Below are 12,220 nucleotides of genomic sequence, written 5' to 3'. Positions count from 1 at the left end.
AAGCTTGTGACACTTAAAATAGAAACGAACAAAGTTAAGAAGCTTTATTTAACAATTCAATTTGCAACAAAAGTCCCAGCTGTATTTAGCACCATCACTGCTGATGCCTTTCCAACCATGAAGACAACAATAAGCTTCTTCTTCGGCTTTTGCCTTGATGCTGTAGGTTATGCAAGTACCAATGTACTTGATTGATGCAAACAATGACGCAGAAGTATTAATGAACAATGACTCATAGGTCCAACGCAGAAATAAAAATTTGTTAGTTTTAAGCGATTAGTTTTAGGTGACACAATAGTGATAGATCATGACTTGATCTTTGAAGGGCCTCTTACTGTGGGTTCACACCAGACGCGTTTGAGGCATCAAATTCGCGTCTACCGCGCGTAGTTGGACGCTTTAACATTTTGAGTGTACTCGCTTCATTCGTGCATGAAATTCTAGTCATCGAGACATTCACACAGAAATTTGCGTCATGTGAGGGGCTTCTGCGACTCCACTCGCTTCCTGTAATCACGTCACTACTAAAGCAAGCTCCTGATTGGTTAACGCGCAACGTTTTTCAGCCAAAGTTCATATTTTTCAACTTGCGCGTTTCCCATGGCAACGCTCATTTCGCGCCATTTGCGCTAAACGCCTCATTCGCACCGCGAGACCTCCAGACGCGTGTCAACGCATCTTTACATTGACTTAAAATTGAAATCACCCGTGCTTAACGCCTCTACCACGGCTGGTGTGAACGCTGCATAACTATACTTATTATGACATTTTTGTTTGCTCATGGAGACTGTTTAGTCGAACATCATCTTTTGTTTTCCACAGAAAATCTTGAAATAGTTTTTTATATGATTTTGTTGAATAATTGTAATTTTTGGTTCAAAAGTTTCTGTAAGCCACTATGTCATTTAGATGTGGTTTGTTTCTGTTTAAGCAATGAATTTAATTTGTTTTAAAGTTCACATTGGTTTGCTTTAGAGAGACATGATCCTTGTGCTATCTGTGGAATTTGATGATAATGCCTTTTAAGGGGAAAGTAAACATGGGTTGTTTAGTCTACAGCTTTCCATAATGATGTTAATGTGAATTTGTTTGGCTGTGTGTTTGTTTGTTTGTTTGTGTGTGTGTATGATGAGCGAAACGCTAATTGTTGATAAATATAAAGAAACATGGCCTCGAAACATGAGGGCAGATGAAAACATTTATTCTATTGCGATGGTTTCCATGCAAACATCCCCCAGGAATCTAAGCTTAGACCATAAAACCCACAGCGTGCTTCATTGGCAGGGCTGCTCTGTTGAGTACAGCGAAGAGAAAATAATAGAAAGGAATAGAAGAATAGATTTCAGATGTTTTTTTCATATCTGCCAAAATGTAATCGTTATTTCAGAAGTGCTGCAGATGTTGTGAATAGCGACACATGATGTTTAAGGGGAACCAGTATCCAAAATGAAATTATCTACCATTGTAGTTCTGAAGTGTTATGTACCCCTCCACAGTTTAAAATTGTGATCTCATGTATTTAACTAATGTACATTAAAGTTTTAGTGAACTTTTAGTTATTTAGTTGTTTGTGCTGGATTCTATCTGTAGTTTTTTTGCAAATTGCAACCAGATTCTGTAATAAAACGTCTTTTACAGTCGTTCCCACAGGGCAAATATTTAAAACAGCAGAATGTACTTTTACACTGATTTTGCTGCTCAATTAGACAATTTCTCTTTAAAGAGACACTCCACTTTTTTGGAAAAATGCTCATTTTCCAGCTCTCTTAAAGGACAAGTTCGGTATTTTAGACTTAAAGCCCTGTTTTCAGATTGTTTATGGTGAAATAGAATGGTTTTGACTGAAATTTTGACATTTGCGGCTGCCCTGAGAATTTTCGCGTGTTTGTGTTTTAGCTCAGACCTCTACAATGGGTTTAATGGTGCACTGGAACAATCCTTCCTAAAATGCATTAAACTTTCGTTTACAAAGACGTGAAACTCACCGAGTGGTCAGGGGTGTTCACTGATATGCTCACACAAAAATCGCTCCAAAAGACGCATTCCAACAGGTTTTATCGTAGTTTTTACCAACTCCATTGACTTGTATTAGATGTGCTGTGAGGTACGGTATTACTCCGCGCCGGGAACTTTGTTTCTATTCTTGCAATTGGCAAAGGCGGATTAGCGCCACCACCTGGGCTGGAGTGTCTATTATTCAAGCTCTAAGCGGAAGAATGTACGGGTGTGAGGCGTTTGGGAAAATAGGTCCACAAGTTAACAACGAATGCTAAAACAGCTGTTGGAAAGCATCTTTTGCAGCGATTTTTGTGTGAGCATATCAGTGAACACCCCTGACCACTCGGTGAGTTTCACGTATTTGTAAACGAAAGTTTAATGCATTTTAGGAAGGATTGTTCCAGTGCACCATTAATCCCATTGTAGAGGTCTGAGCTGAAACACAAACACGCGAAAATTCTCAGGACAGCTGCAAATGTCGAAATTTCAGTCAAAACCATTCTATTTCACCATAAACAATCTGAAAACAGGGCTTTAAGTCTTAAATACCGAACTTGTCCTTTAAACTTAAAGGCATAGTTCGGCCAAAAATGATATTAAACCCATGATTTACTCACCCCCAAGCTGTCCGAGTTGCATATGTCCATCGTTTTTCAGACAAACACATTTTCAGATATTTTAGAAAATGTTTTAGATCTTTCAGTTGATTAAATATGAATTTACGGGGTCCACGACCTTCAAGTCCAAAAAAAGTGCGTCCATCATCCACAAAATAAATCCAAACGGCTCCAGGATGATAAACAAAGGTCTTCTGAGGGTAATCCGCGCGGTGTTGTTGTAGAAATATCCATATTTAAAACTTTATTAACGAAAATAAATACCTTCCGGTAGCGCCGCCATCTTAGACTCCTCTGTATTCAGGAGAGAGTATTAGCGTAGTGTACGCACTTTTCTTAGTGACATATGACAAATTAGGAGGGCGGGGGCACAGAGCAGCAGCAGAGTAACCTCCGTAGGCTGCGTAAGCTCTCATCCTGAATGCGGACGCGACTAAGATGGCGGTGCTACCGGAAGGTAGTTATTTTCGTTAATAAAGTTTTAAATATGGATATTTCTACAACAACACCGCACGGATTACCCTCAGAAGACCTTTGTGTATCATCCTGGAGCCGTTTGGATTTAATTTGTGAAGGATGGACGCACTTTTTTTGGACTTAAAGGTCGTGGACCCCGTAACATTACATTTAATCAACTGGAAGATCTAAAACATTTTCTAAAATATCCGAAAATGTGTTTGTCTGAAAACGATGGACATATGCAGCTCGGACAGCTTGGGGGTGAGTAAATCATGGGTTTAATATCATTTTTGGCCGAACTATCCCTTTAAACATTTGATTTTTACCGTTTTGGAATCTATTCAGCTGATCTCCGCGGCTGGCGCTAGCACTTTTAGCATAGCTTAGATTAGACCATTAGCATCGCGTATGGGTGACGTCACGGACACTACGTCCATATTTTTTACAGTCTATGGTTTACACACTGCAAACACACATTTGGATTTTCATAATATGCACCCTTTAAGGGAAATCAGTGATTGAAATTAAACTTTGATGCTCCAAATCTTATAATTACATAATGAGACTTTAACCCTGATTTTTATATATATGGTCACATACAGTATACGTATGCATTAAAGTTTTAAATGTTTTACCACGTTGTTGTTTTCTTGCACAGCAGTGCTTTGCTTAAGATTTAAACCTTTGCTTTAGTGCAGAGATTATGGCCTTCAGTGTCCGCCTCGGGTGTGATTTCTTGCAGTATAAAATATTGCGCCATCTCTCGTCAGTTTGTACTTATTTTACGAGGTGGCTAATTCGTTTTATTTCGTTCGACCACGTTCGTACATTTTTTTATGATTTGCTTTTGCCCCATGACGTTGTGGTTATAGGGTGGGGTTTCGTTTTCGTATGTTTTTAAATGGTTCGCTAAAATATGCACAAATCCTTGTGAGATCAGGCTGTAAATTCATCCAGAAAAGCAGAAAGCTTTGAAATGTATTCCTGTATTCCTCCAAACGCTTTCACAATGTTTTCAGCTTTACAGCAAGCCTGTGCACATCAGCTTCAACACCAAGCCAGATTGTTAGCAGGCGTGTTTCACATATTGAGAGCTAAATGTGTTTAATAGCACTTACATGTCTATGCCTTTTGCATAGATACTGTATTTATGTATTCAAGGCAGCTGTTGTCGCACAAATGGAATCGGCCATGTGTTGCTTATTCAACAGCCCCTTTACTGTTTTCACCACACATGGATGGTATCCTTTTTACTGTATCTGTGAAAAGGTCATTTTAATTTCGGAACATGGGAAGTGTTATTCAGTGTTTAACTTCAGTCTCATGGCAAACATACGTCAACATTAAATATAGAAGAACTAAAGTTATCAAAGAGGAACAGAATTAAACGTTTGTAAAGAATGTGTTTACTTTCTGTTCCCAGTTTCAATGCATCACTAAATATCTGTGCAGGTACATTTATGGGTCATGAATTCACGTCAACATCTCACTGGGTTTTCCATTGCATTTGTAAGACACTTTTTCCAAGGTGTCAGGTGGTAATAATATAGTCCTTTGATTTGCACAGTACCGAATTAATTATGATTATATTTATGTAGCTAAGCTACAAATTTATAAATGCTAACCCTTAAGCGATATCCCAATACGTGGTGGTAGGATGTCCAAAATACCACGGTAATAATATGGTGCTTTTTATTAACATTTGACCTCTGCTCTGCAAAAATAACTTGGCTTTCCAAAACAAGAAAGCATGGCAGCTGGGTTTCATTTCAATCTTGATACCCAAACCGATCTAACGCTAGAAATAGCAGCCTTCAGAAAAGAAAAAGCCACATAAGCGGCATGCTTCATCTCCTGTCGGTTTGCCTGCGATCTTCCAGCATCCTCAGCTTTCATGTTGTCATATCAGCTGAGGACAAACATTAGCACAATTTTGTGTCATTATGGCCTCTGTGCCATTTAAAGCAATTACGCAGGTATGCATCATGTGTTTCTCTTTGCAAGCACTGCTGTTCCCATGATGCCATGAGCTTTGTTCGTGGCATGGTGACACGTTTTAAGACTTGTTTTAGCATCCGAGGCAGTTAGATATAAGTAAGCTACGTTATAAAATAAAAAATGTTAATTCAAAAGAAGAATTGTGAATTGATACCAGTATGTATATTTTATTATTGGATGCCAGCATTACTGTACCATTGCTTGGCGCAATAACCCCAATACAACATTGTTACGTTACACATCACTATAGGATGAGACCCATGACCCCTGGTCTGTATAATTGTAAGTGATCAATGATATTGATGTACATAGCAATAATTATTGATCACAATCAGCTGATTATTCAAATGCATTCAGTGTGAAAACTACAACCGGTCAGTTAAACAAGACAAACTTGTAAAAACAACACATATTGTCGTGTACTTGTATTAGGCATTTAAATTTATGGGGCCCCAAGGAGAATTAAACGCTGTCAGCAAAAGTACAAGAGAGGGATATATAGGGTGTTTATATTGTTTTGGTTTATATGTGGGTGAAGGGCCGCTTCAACCAAATGCACCATTTGGAAGAAACAAACTATTGACTGACTCCTTCTGGCACGAGCCGTCAGTCAGGTGCTTGTCCCTCATCGGCCATACAATCAGACAGACTTCTGTTTGCTCTTTAACACGTCAATAGGTCTATTCAAATCGGGACTATAGTTGGAGTGTAAGTGTCAAATCCTCTGGAGACTGCCTGCCATGCTGTCACCCCTCTCCATCTTTTGTTACCCCGTTCTGTTCAATCGGGAGATATGCATGAGTTTAAGGAGATTAAAGAGAGAAATGGCAGAAGTGTATTCAAGCTGGAAGGCGATTTTGGTTTGACCTGTCATCCGAGTCCAAAATTAACCCTCATGCTGTTGAAATTCTCAAATCAAAGAGACCCCAGTATTCTGTGACCTGATCGAAACATAGTATAGATCGGTTATTGGAGCTTTATCACTTTGGTTTAAGTAGGAATTCACATCACACAAAGCTAATTGTTGAGAAATTAAAGGTGATAAGAATTATGGATGGTTTAATAAATGACAACCTATACGGTCCCCCAAATACGATCAACAGATGAATTTACTTAATTAGTGCCTTTAACAGCAGCCGGGGAAACTTAATATGTTAGGGTATGAAATTTATGGGGTATAATTTGGTATGATGAGGGCAAATAGAGTACTCATTTATTTATTATATGATATAAACAAAGCATACAAAACAATCAATTTTTTTTCCTAAAAGTACTTGAAATATTATATAGTGTAAAGATGTCAAATGATCGATTTATATGAAGAAATGAAGCAAAAGTGATCACAACCACTGTAAATATCAGATCCGGTGCACACTGTCAACAGAAGAAGCAATGATACGTCATCTTTGATTGTGAAATATCATTGGCCCTCGTGTGTCTCATGACCAATTGCATCATTACGTCAGCTAAGAATTTGAATCCAATTTGCGTCATTCGCATTACCACGTGCGAGTTTGTGTCTATTCACGTCTTTACATTGACTTTGTATGTAATCTGCTTGCGCAAATCGTTGAATTACACATATTGACGTCGTAAAATTGTGTGCTTGCACAAACGTACTGTTATTTGGCCCAAAATTTTCATTTTCGGGTGTTAAACCACCTAAACTAAAAAAAGTTTATTTTATCAAGAGATCAACTAATTTATTTACTACTATGTTTAATATTAAATTGTATATTAAATACTGAGAAATCTATGAGGCTGTTTACACGTTAATGGTGTAACGCACCAGGTGTAAACGGTGTTCAAAACGTTTTGAACGCGTCCACTTTCGACCACTTTCAACCACATCCAGAGGTAGTCGAAACCACTTTCGATCGGATCGCTTTGGAGCTGCGGAACGCAATGTGGTTGAATGCGTTCGAACAGCCACACGCGACCGCCTTCTCTCCGCCCATTTATCTAATCTGAGGTATTAAACACAAATTTTACGTCTTTTTTTACTTCTGGCGTGAACATACGCTGAACAGCGCTATTTTTAGCCTTTCATTGATAAAACTACTGCGGGTGTTCTCCGTAGTTTCGTTTTGAAAGCATGTGAAAGTTGCGCGATCCTTTTTCATCAATACACGTACAAAACACTGTGCAGCATGTTTACTTGCTAAACAAGCAGTGGACTCCGACATAATATTAGTTTGCGTCCATATAAACTCATAATTACTCCCGCTCGCGTTTGAATGACAGCAGAGAGACTCGCCCACCGTCTCACGGACCGTCCCCTCACAGTATTCAGGACAGAAGCGGTCAAAAGTGGACAAAAGAGACAGATTTAAATACCAGGTGTAAACGTAATGTGTCTCTCTTGTCCACTTGTGATCTGAAGTGTAAACAGCCCCTATGAAATATTTAGTCAAATAAAAAATTGACTTTACATTTGCGTTTGCTGTGTTTTTTTTTTAAATACAATTTATTAGACCATCATGTAAATTAATTTGTTAACAGTAGTCTTGATCATTCTAGTGTGATATACCGCAGTGACGCTGGGTTAAGGGGTGGAGCTTCATAATTTTTTTTTATAAAAAACATTTGTTCCAATTTTGTACAAATTCATATGAATTTGCCACCTTGAAAAATACTAACAAATTCCTCATCAATCCGGATTATCCGACTGACAGCATAAATTAGTTAAGTCCTGCCCATCAGTGCATTTGACTGACATTTTCGGGTGTTAAACCACCAAAATAAAAAATAAAAAAGTTTATTTTATCAAGAGATCAACTAATTTATTTACTATTATGTTTAATATTAATTGTATATTTTATTCTGAGAAATATCTATGAAATATTTAGTCAAATTAAAAATTGTATATTATATAAAATGTATTAGACCATCATGTAAATTAATTTGTTAACAGTAGTCTTATTTGTACGTTTTAATGCGATCTGCCCTGGTTTGATTTGATTTGATTTATTGGACAAAAAGTGAAATAACACATTTGTCAAGGATAACACAATAAAGTTAAAAATAACTTATTTCCATTGTGGTCCTTGAAGTAAAACACAACTTCACTTCTAGTGCAAAGGAAGTAGGGGCATTGGCATTACAAATAAATAAACCACTTCATCTAAAAAAACATTTCCAGAATACCAAACAAATACAATCACAATAAAATTCCTACAATATACAAAAACCATACCTACTCTAATCTAAAACAACCCACCTAATATCCAATTTTTAACTTTCATGCTAAAACCACCTGTATTCATAATGCATTTAATGTTAAGAGGCACATTATTCCACTCTTGAGCCCCTGAAAAATGAAAAGACCTACGCCCATACATACTCTTAAAATTGTATAATGTAACATTCATAAGACTTTGCCTGGTATTATAAGTATGTTTCTCATTAACCCTTGAGAAATAATTATTAAAATATAAAGGAGCTCTTTTATTAAGTATCTTGTGTACCATTTTTAATTTAAGATGTTTAACTCTACCCTCTATAGGTAACCAATTAAGCTGTCTAAAATGAGATATATCAACATGTGTAAAACTACTAAGACTTAAAACTACTCTTATTAATTTGTTTTGTGACTTTTGCACTTTATCTAACCATGCACGGGACAAATGAGACATCCAGGATGTACATGCATACTCAAAATGACATTGTACCAAACAAGATGCTAGTAATTTAAGAGTTTGTTTATCCAAACAACTGGCATGTCTAGCAAGGAATCTTATCCTAGCATTAACCTTACCCAAAATCTTTAAAGCCATACTGGTTCCACTTAAATCATTGTCAAGGATACATCCAAGATAACTAACTGAAGTTCTATTAGAGATTTCACACTCCCCAACCATAATGGACATATTAGGTACCTTTTTCAGAGCTCTTTTAGACCCAAATAATATAGCTTCAGTTTTATCAAGATTTAATGAAAGTTTGTTTTCAGAAAGCCAGTCTCTTACCTTACCAAGTTCCTCACACAATGTCCTTTGAATTAATCCAACATCTTTGTCCGAAGCTAATAAGGCAGAGTCATCAGCATATAAAAACAAATTGCAATCACAAACAGCTTCCAAGTCATTTATATACAAAAGAAATAAAAGAGGACCTAAAACACTACCCTGGTGACGCTGGGTTTAGAGGTGCAGCTTTATTAATCTTTAATAAAAAAAACATTTGTTCCAAAATTTACCAATTTGTTTATACCATTGGTTAAATGGCCCATGGGATGAAAATGTTAGCATTGCCTTTTTGTAGGTGTGAGCATAAATGTGTCATTTTTGGAGTGTCATTTAAAATGCAAATGAGCGGATGAAGTGCAAACATTGATCACAATGATGGTGGTTTGATGCAATTCAAACTCATTTGTGTTGTCAATTATTTTCTCTCTTTCTCTCTACACTAAATGGCAGGACTGTGGTTGGATAGTGCATATTAAGGGGGCGGTATTATTATAATAAGAGCTCCTTATGACATCATAAAGAGGGCCAAATTTCAATGACCTATTCTACAAAGTGGCAATGCTAACATTTACATGCCATGGCCCCTTTAAGTCCTGCCCATCAGTGCATTTGACTGACATGCAAAGCACCCAATCACAGTTTGACTTTGTTTCCTGGCGGACTGTGACACACTAGCATTGTAATAAAACCGCTAAACAATTCATTGTCTGTATGGACAGAAATACTTGAAAAAAGACTGGCACATGTGGCAAAGTCAGTTCTGGACCCTGCTGAGGAGTATAACAGACTTGATTGACATCTTCTGTCTTCCTTTGGACAAACATCATGAAATGTCCTTTAGAGGAGTTTGGGTTACACCATCTGCTCCCTCCTGGGGGCTTCTGTAACACAGATCAATAATTATTTCCTAACAACAGGCACGAGTCCAGTCTCTTTCTCTCTTGCAGTCCGGTCAAGCAATAAGTCGGGTTTTTGTTGAAGGTGAATTGAACTAACCAGAAATAGTAGGGGACTATTTATACTGATAAATATCCAAATGTAATATATTGTTTATTGTTTAAAGCCTTGAAATTTGACATGCATGCGTTTTGCATCACCTAATAATAGTTCTTTGCAGACAGAAGCAACGTGCATAATATTTTCCAGACCATTTCTTAAAATCAGTTTCTAGACAAATTCTAATATCCACTTGACTTTACCCCTTAATGTGTTTACCATCAGCTACCTCCTGCCACCTTTATCCTGTGTGTGGGTGTGTTAATGTTGAGAGATGATGTTTTTTGGCAGAGATTTGTGGATCGGCTGACACCCATATTCGGACCCTTGGGCTATATTTCGGCTGTGTGAGCTGCCAATTGTGTCAGAGGACCAATATTATCTTGAAAATCCTTTCTTACATGATGTTAAAGAAGCATCAGCTGATCTAGTTTGTGCTGTTGCAACAAAGTTAACTGCACATATGGAAATGGTTTATTTTCTTTTTGTTGAACAGGAGCCATGTGTTTCCTGAGCCGATATATACTGCACCTTTGTGGGTGATTCACCAACGGTTTGAAAATTTCAAGGAGTTTCCTAAGACCCATTGCGAATTCCAAAACTTCCCGCAAAATGTCATTAAAGACATTAATCGTTTCCAAAACACCCATAATCTGTCAATAGCAAACTTGCGAAGATGATTATAGCGGGTTTTTTTGTGTGATTTTGAAAAAAATCAAGACGTATCTGACGCTTCCAGTGTAGACGTTTTTATTGAGCGAAGCATGACTTTCTATTTACTAGTCTTAACTTTTAAATGTTTTACAACCCATAAATACTGTTTACCGTCTTATCAGCAGGCTTTACTTTCATTAAGGCTTACAGTAGGTGTCAACTCGGCAATCAAAACACAGTTTCAGCTTTAGAGGTTATAAAAAGCAACCCATTGTTAGAGTTTTGGCAGACATTGGTTTTACCCCTGATCTTAGCAGAGGTCAGCTGTAAAATATCAATTTTCTTCCACAGGACATGCGACTTATCGTGCTGCCCCCTTTGTGTAAGGTTTCCTGTCTCTGAGAATCAACTATTGTGTTGTAGACCCCTTCGAGCAGGCAAAAACAATGCTGTCAATCTCTACTCAGACCCCAGTGGCTTGACATCACTATATATATGCTATATTATTATTTATATACTACTATTATTATTATTAGACATATTAATAATAGTATAAACTAGATATTAAAGTTTGAGGACAAACTTTATGTTGGCTTGAAAAAGCGTAGCCTGAACATTTAAAATGGTTTGACAGAAGTTTATTTTAGTAGGCTATCTGGCTGTTAGCATGATTAGCATGAAGTTAGCATGATTAGCATGAAGCTAGCATGATGTTAGCATGATCAGTATGAAGCTAGCATGAAGCTAACATGATTAGCATGAAGCTAACATGAAGCTAACATGATTATCATGAAGCTAGCATGATGCTAGCATGATTAGCATGAAGCTAGCATGAAGCTAACATGATTAGCATGAAGCTAGAATGAAGCTAACATTTATTCCGTTGCTAGGGTACTAAGTTTGGTTGCTAGGGAGAAAATTGGCATCCCATAATGATCAACCTTCAAGCCACAAGTAAAACGGTCCAACCCCCGTGTCTCTATGATGTTCTGAAGCGGAGATATAAGGCTTTGTTTATTCCGTTGCTAGGGTACTAAGTTTGGTTGCTAGGGAGAAAATTGGCATCCCATAATGATCAACCTTCAAGCCACAAGTAAAACGGTCCAACCCCCGTGTCTCTATGATGTTCTGAAGCGGAGATATAAGGCTTTGTTTATTCCGTTGCTAGGGTACTAAGTTTGGTTGCTAGGGAGAAAATTGGCATCCCATAATGATCAACCTTCAAGCCACAAGTAAAACGGTCCAACCCCCGTGTCTCTATGATGTTCTGAAGCGGAGATATAAGGCTTTGTTTATTCCGTTGCTAGGGTACTAAGTTTGGTTGCTAGGGAGAAAATTGGCATCCCATAATGATCAACCTTCAAGCCACAAGTAAAACGGTCCAACCCCCGTGTCTCTATGATGTTCTGAAGCAGAGATATAAGGCTTTGTTTATTCCGTTGCTAGGGTACTAAGTTTGGTTGCTAGGGAGAAAATTGGCATCCCATAATGATCAACCTTCAAGCCACAAGTAGAACGGTCAAACCCCCG

General features: G+C 37.6%; 2 protein-coding genes across 2 annotated transcripts in view; both read left to right on the top strand.

The window, feature by feature from the left end:
- LOC141282386 (uncharacterized) overlaps positions 1-12,220 on the top strand; it is a 219,013-nt gene that overhangs the window by 160,777 nt on the left and 46,016 nt on the right. The gene's annotated exons all lie outside the window — the stretch shown is intronic.
- The window catches only part of uba7 (ubiquitin-like modifier activating enzyme 7), a 52,900-nt gene that overhangs the window by 27,313 nt on the left and 13,367 nt on the right, over positions 1-12,220 (top strand). The window lies entirely within an intron of this gene.

The sequence above is a fragment of the Paramisgurnus dabryanus genome, chromosome 7 (assembly GCF_030506205.2).
Source record: "Paramisgurnus dabryanus chromosome 7, PD_genome_1.1, whole genome shotgun sequence".
Lineage (NCBI taxonomy): Eukaryota > Metazoa > Chordata > Actinopteri > Cypriniformes > Cobitidae > Paramisgurnus > Paramisgurnus dabryanus.
The sequence above is the reverse complement of the archived record's forward strand: the minus strand, read 5'-3'. Positions and strand labels throughout refer to the sequence as shown.